The sequence below is a fragment of the Coenobita brevimanus genome, chromosome 42 (assembly GCF_032717465.1).
Source record: "Coenobita brevimanus isolate Jiangsu-jjx chromosome 42, ASM3271746v2, whole genome shotgun sequence".
Classification (NCBI taxonomy): Eukaryota; Metazoa; Arthropoda; class Malacostraca; order Decapoda; family Coenobitidae; genus Coenobita; species Coenobita brevimanus.
Window position 1 is genome coordinate 19,316,451 of NC_136995.1, and position 6,692 is coordinate 19,323,142.

The following is a 6,692-nucleotide window of genomic DNA, read 5'->3' on the forward strand; positions in this document are numbered from 1 at the left end:
CACACATTCACATGAGTATTTATGCACTCTGTCTGTCTGTCTGTCTGTCTGTCTCTGTCTCTCTCTCTCAGTACCAAAAGAGAAATACATCCCCAGCCGAAAGGAAGGCAACTGTTGTGTGGTATTTGCCGCCAGGGACTAATACAAGATGAACTGCAAAACTTGTGGTGTTGGGTGTGTTAAATCTTGAAGTGAGGCCACAGTCTGGTGAGTGAGCAGGAAGTAGCACTGTGTTTTACGTGATGCTACGGAGACCGGGAGAAAATGTTGCAAGGTAGAGCATGGCGCAGCCTCTCTCTCTCTCTCTCTCTCACACACACACACACACACACACACACACACACACACACACACACACACACACACACACACACACACACACACAGAATCTGTGAAAGACGCATAAGTGCAAGGAGGGGAAGGGAAGTATGCAATCTGCAACGCGGCACAATGTGACAGTGAGTGATGGTGGGAGGGAGGGAGGCAGAGGTGGAGGTCAACCACGATGACAGATGATGATGATGATGATGATGATGATGATGATGATGATGATGATGATGACAATTAAGAGAGTTATATGACGATGATGATGATGATGATGACAATTAAGAGAGTTATATGCAAATACAGATGAAAATAGTGATGGAAATGAATTTGGGGATGATGATGATGATGATGGTGCTGGGAATAAACATGATTAGCAACAAAACACAGCATGATGAGTGTGCGAAAAGGAAAAGGAAAGAGAGAGAGAGAGAGAGAGAGAGAGAGAGAGAGAGAGAGAGAGATTACTAAGGTCAAATACCGGACTGAGATGAAAAATGAGAGCGAGAATGGGAAGACGAGATTAATGGAATGAGAAAGATGAATTGATGTGAATATGTATGAGATACGAGAAGGCAGGTGAATATAGGATGTGGGTATGACAAATGGTGTGTGTGTGTGTGTGTGTGTGTGTGTGTGTGTGTGTGTGTGTGAGAGAGAGAGAGAGAGAGAGAGAGAGAGAGAGAGAGAGAGAGAGAGGGGCAGATGGTAAAGGAGTAAGGCGATGTGAAAGACTAATGAGACAGAGGAATCAAATGACAAGTGAGTGAGCAGGAGGGTGAGTGGGTGAGTGAGTGAGCAGGAGGGTGAGTGAGTGAGTGAGAGTGAATGAGTGAGCGGGAGGGTGAGTGAGTGAGTGAGAGTATGGTAGGGGAGTGAGGCAGGTGGTGAGGCAGCCGGGGCTACGGTGGACATGTTGGTCGCTTAATTGGCTCCAGTTCCAGCAGCAATCAGGATCACAAATCTGCGCCACTAATAACCTGCCTGCCTGCCTGCCTTGCTGCTTGTCTCCCTATCTGCCTTCCAGCCCTCGTGTCCCTCGTTGCCTGCCTTATTGTGCCTTCCTACTTCTTGCATGCTCCCTCTTTGCTTGGCTCCCTGCCCTCCTCCGTCGCTATGTACTTTCCTGCTTCCTCCCTGCCTTCCTTCCCGCCTGCCTCCATGTCTTCCTCCCTTATTGCTTGCCTCCTTGGTTGCCACCCTGCTTCCCTTGCCTGTGGCTTGTTCCTACCCACCTCTCTGCCTTGCCTTAGCCTCGGCCTCCCTGCCTGTTGGCCTGCTTTTACCTGTGTTGCTGCATCAGCGGAGTTAATATAGTCCTTCGTCTATAAAATAATACTCTGAATACATGCGTGCCTGGAAGGAACGTGAGTCATAACAATTATCATTACCACGATAACCATTTACACACCAGGGTGCGAGACACAAAGAAAGTTTAATACTGTTTCCGAGGATACGACTGACACTATATTCTTTTCACCTTAACTTGACTCAGAGTTTCGTCCATTTGCAGCTTAATTCAAGTAGCTCAGTGGCAGAGTAAGACAATATTTACGACTCTACAGCGTTCCCACAACACTTCTTCGTGACTAGCATCGTATTCTATCTTTGCCCTATTTTACAGTTCAGCATTCAAGATGAAGAAATGGCAGTTTTAGGCCAGTTAGAGTAACGACAGTATCGAGGACAGAAGGACAGTAGTTTTTGGTACCCCTTACCCACACTGCTGGAAATGTTGGTCTTAAGCTGTGAAATATACTGACCTACGATAATATTCTTCTCGTAACTAAGATTTTATTTTTGCTGGAGGACCACGAGGCGTTGAAAGATTCTGCACAATACTTTGTCCTTCCTCCAGGAGGAGGTCTTAGTAACAACAGGAACTTATCGTAAATCTGCTTGGGAATGTGCGTAACGTAAGGGCAGTGTGGTGCTGTAGCCTCACGTGTCTCAGTGTCGTATATATTTTTTTTAAACGGGAACATCGTATGCCTGCTACTCCCCCCCCCCACCATCTTTCTCTCTCTGTCTCTCTCTCTCTCCCTCTGTTACCGACGTATCCACCGAATATGTTAAACAGATATTAGGAAAGATGGCCTCGAGAGAAAAGAAATAAATCTGATGAGATAATAAGTATGAGAAAGACAAAATAGTACCGGTAAGTCAGAAGAAAATAAGTGTGTGGGTAATGAGGTGAGATGAAAGGAGAAATGGACAATGCACTGGTTATTATACTGTATATGACATGATTGTTAAGTAGTGAGATATACGAGGAATTAAACACACACACACACACACACACACACACACACACACACACACACACACACACACACTGACGCTGCGTATTTTGCCTAACTGAACTATCGCACTATATGTCTGATAATACTATACAACAAAAGTTAAATCAGCTGACTAATTTCGAATGTTTGACAGTAACGAGTAGCATCAGTAAATGGCTGCAAACCCAAGATGATAAACCGTGAACCCAGTGGACTGCAGACTGAAGTTGCTCTCATGCAGCAGTCCACCATCCTCCTTTCGGGGGATACGAATGAGGTTGAAGGGCTTTTGCTTTACCAGGCAGAGGATATGCTTAGTTATATCGGTGCCACCACGAGAAGGCATCCCTCTCCAGTACTACCGAAGCCTGACTCACAGCAAATGTCATCATCTGGCGCGGCTTCATTTGTATAAGAAAATTAACCTGGTGAAAGGACTGTCTGGGAACTGAGTTACGGGATTACCAGGACCTAATCAGGTGTAATTAACTTCATTGCAGAGGTCTGATTAACTTCATTGTTAAGCTTTGATTACATTTTCGATAGAGAGAGAGAGAGAGAGTCAGTTTATATAAATGTACACAGACAAGGACAGCATTTCCCCCGATGGCAAGATCAAACACACTGCCACCATTCCTCAGTTCTCTCGTATCAGTTCGCCATTTTGCTACATTTCCAGCGACATTATGCTACATTTCCAGTGACATTACGGTACATTTCCAGGGACATTTTGCTACATTTCCAGGGACATTTTGCTACATTTCCAGAGGCATTTGGTTGTGACACGCTTTCCACCGTTTCGGAAGGATCTGAAAGTCGGCTTAGGGAGAGGAGGCGAAATGGAAGGCTGGATTCTGTGATCAGTTATTCTGTGAGGAACTGTGAGGGGAAAAGGGGGAGGGGAACAGAAGAGTAAGAAGAGGAAGAGAGAGGGAGAGACAGACAGATAAGGAGTGATGCCTACAGTAAGTAAGGAGGAGTATGTAGTGTTACAAGAGGACGTGTTACGCTACGTAGGTTGTGAAAGATTGTCATGAACGTGTGTGTGTGTGGTGTTGTTAAAAGATGATGAGGTAGACCAGGTACGAACTGCTCTGACAAGATGTGATAAATATGGCATTTCAGTGTTGCGATGGAGGAAGGGTCGTTGATGAGTAGGGAAACAATGCCTGAAAGCTTGTGTAAGGCAGTGTAAAGTCTCCCAGTATACTATTTTTTAAAGGACACAACTTTTAAGTCATTAATATAATTCTGTTTTTGCTATAACGGGGCCTAGATTTTCGTCCTTTTGCAACTAATTCACGTAGCTCTGTGGCAGAATGGGACAATGCTGCCGTTCTACATACTTTCCATAGCACTTCTTTGTGACTGGCATCATAATCCACTGTCAATTTTTCTTACAACTCGGCATTCCAAAATGGAGAGACAGGAATTTTAGGCCAAGTTATAGTAAAACGTGTACCGGTATAGCAATGCACAATTCACACTACCCCAATAGCGGTTCAGGGAAGGTCTTGACTCTGTAAGCCATTGAATAAACAGACATTCCAAAATTAATAACGCTCACTCACCTTCCCAGAGAACCACACACCTTAATTGTTTCCTGTGACATGATTGTGTGTGTGTGTGTGTGTGTGTGTGTGTGTGTGTGTGTGTGTGTGTGTGTGTGTGTTGTCATTCTCTACGGACGTGTCAGCATTTCGTGATTTATCGTTGTATTTCTTGTACTCTTCCTCTGAACTTTGTAATATTCCCAGTCATTATCACACATTTCCCTGCCTCACTCACTACCACTTTATACTCACGACCCTTATGAACCTGACCAGTGTGAAATTACAGACGTGGAGGTGAAGGAGAATGAGTGAAAATTAGAGAGAAAAATGTGTTAATTAAAAGGGACAGAGAGAATGAAAAAAAAAAAAAAAAAAGTAGAGGGGGGAGGAGGGATGTATAAAATTTAATCAAAGGAAATGAAGCAAAGGAATGTCAGAAAATACAACAGGGGAAAAGAATGAGGCTAATAAACGTTAATTATACTGAAGATGAAAGAATGCCGTCAGAGAGAGAGAGAGAGAGAGAGAGAGAGAGAGAGAGAGAGAGAGAGAGAGAGAGAGAGAGAGAGGAAAACGATATTTAATTAAACAACTGAGAAGTGAAACCGCAGGGATAAAGATGAGGTAAAAGGAGTGACGGCATAAAAAAGATGCCAGGAGAGAGAGAGAGAGAGAGAGAGAGAGAGAGAGAGAGAGAGAATGTAAGTGCGTGGGGTAATGAGAGAGATCAAAGGAGGGCAGCGGGATGTGATAAAGGCGGGATAAAGCGAGGCAGGATGGTGAGGAAATGAATGTGGTGGGTGATAATACCAACACTGTTTCATATATATTACCAATTTGCACACATAGCCTATAGCAACTGCTGTTTAGTTCAAAGTACAGTCAGCACTAATAATCTTGTCGCTTCTCCTGCCTCACTTTCATCAGACTTTATTAATCAGTGTGGTAGATCCTCAGCAAATAACACTGACTTTATTGGGCCACAGATCAGACTCACAGCCGTTGTTTACCGATGATTCACGATTCCAAGGAAAGAGGAGGAGGAGAAAGCGACAGGACTTTTGATTCCGACTGTACACTGCCACCATGGAAAAATGTAAGATATTTAAAAAGCAAGACCTTCAATTTTGAGACTGTTTGCGGGATTTAGGTAAAAGATCAGCTAGATAGTCTCACAGAAAAAATGCTCTAATCTTCTTTTAAACATGGCAAAGTGCTAATAGTATAAACACACACACACACACACACACACACACACACACACACACACACACACACACACACACACAGCAGGTTAAGCGGCTTGTGTAGGCTCTAAGATGACTTCCTCACAGGCAGGTCTAATTGACAGCCAGGTGAGGGGTGGGTGAGAGTGGGAGGATAGTGGAACAGATGATGAGATATCCGCATATAGATGTAGTGAGACAGCAGAATTGAGGACAGGAGAAAGTAATGACGATATGACAGGCAGTGTTGTCATTACCAGATTGCTACCACTTGTCACTGTCATTCCAACTCCTATTTGTCTACAGCACATGGGGTGGAGAAATCATCATCGTCATCATCCCAACTCCACTTACCAGCAGCATACAGTGAGATTGGCAAGATCCCAAGTTATCATCATCATCATCATTCCAAATGCACTTAATCAGCAACATATCGGGTGGGTAGGATCCGAATTTTTAAACAGAATGCTACCGTACATCATCATCATCATCACCACCATCATAATCATCATCATCATCCCAACTCCACTTTCTAACAATGCCTTAGATATGCAGGATTCAAATTAATGGTAGAAAGACGTAAGTATAATTATCAACACACTGTCGGACAATGTAATGGGCCACACAGCCATTCACTGCTCCATCGCACAGTCCAAGATTTTCACACAAATAAGTGTTTCACAGATAGCTAGGTAGGAAGGCAGATAGATCGATAAATAAATAGATAATATATGTATAAACTGATAGATAGACAGGTAGGTACCGTAGGCAGAAAAGACGACTGATAGATATTATGGGCAGTAAGTTGGCGGACATGCCACGTTGAGTACACCGCTTCCCGTCCGATCAGCGAAGTTAAGCAACGTTGGGTCTGGTTAGTACTTGGATGGGTGACCGCCTGGGAACACCAGATGCTGTTGGCATCCCTACGTGTCAAGTGGGGTTGGTGGAGGATTAGTGCCCCTCCCTGTAAAACAATTAACTCTGGGCCCTTGACCACCCCGTCTGGGATACATGGCGTCTGGCAATGAATGAATGAGAATGAAGTTGGCGGACAAAAGTTGGTACGTAGCTTGGTAAGGTTAGTATAGGAAGGCTGACAAAGAGCTAGATATAAAGCCTAAGGGATATGTGCTAATGCAGAGTTAAAGGAAAATTAATACTGAAAAACTAAATATAAAACTTGGTTCGTCAGGCACCAACACATAACGTTAACATTATAAATCCTACCACTAATTTGCATCGTTTTGTGACACAGACTTGATTATATTTATCTTCTGCCCTGCTGTTTAAATATGTGAAATTGG

At 43.8% G+C, this 6,692-nt stretch overlaps 1 non-coding gene across 1 annotated transcript; it reads left to right on the forward strand.

The window, feature by feature from the left end:
* The first annotated feature begins 6,189 nt into the window (after positions 1-6,189).
* LOC145397706 (5S ribosomal RNA) lies at positions 6,190-6,308 on the forward strand. Its single transcript, XR_013897021.1, has one exon. It is a non-coding gene; the product is annotated as a 5S ribosomal RNA (ribosomal RNA).
* The last annotated feature ends 384 nt before the right edge of the window (positions 6,309-6,692 follow it).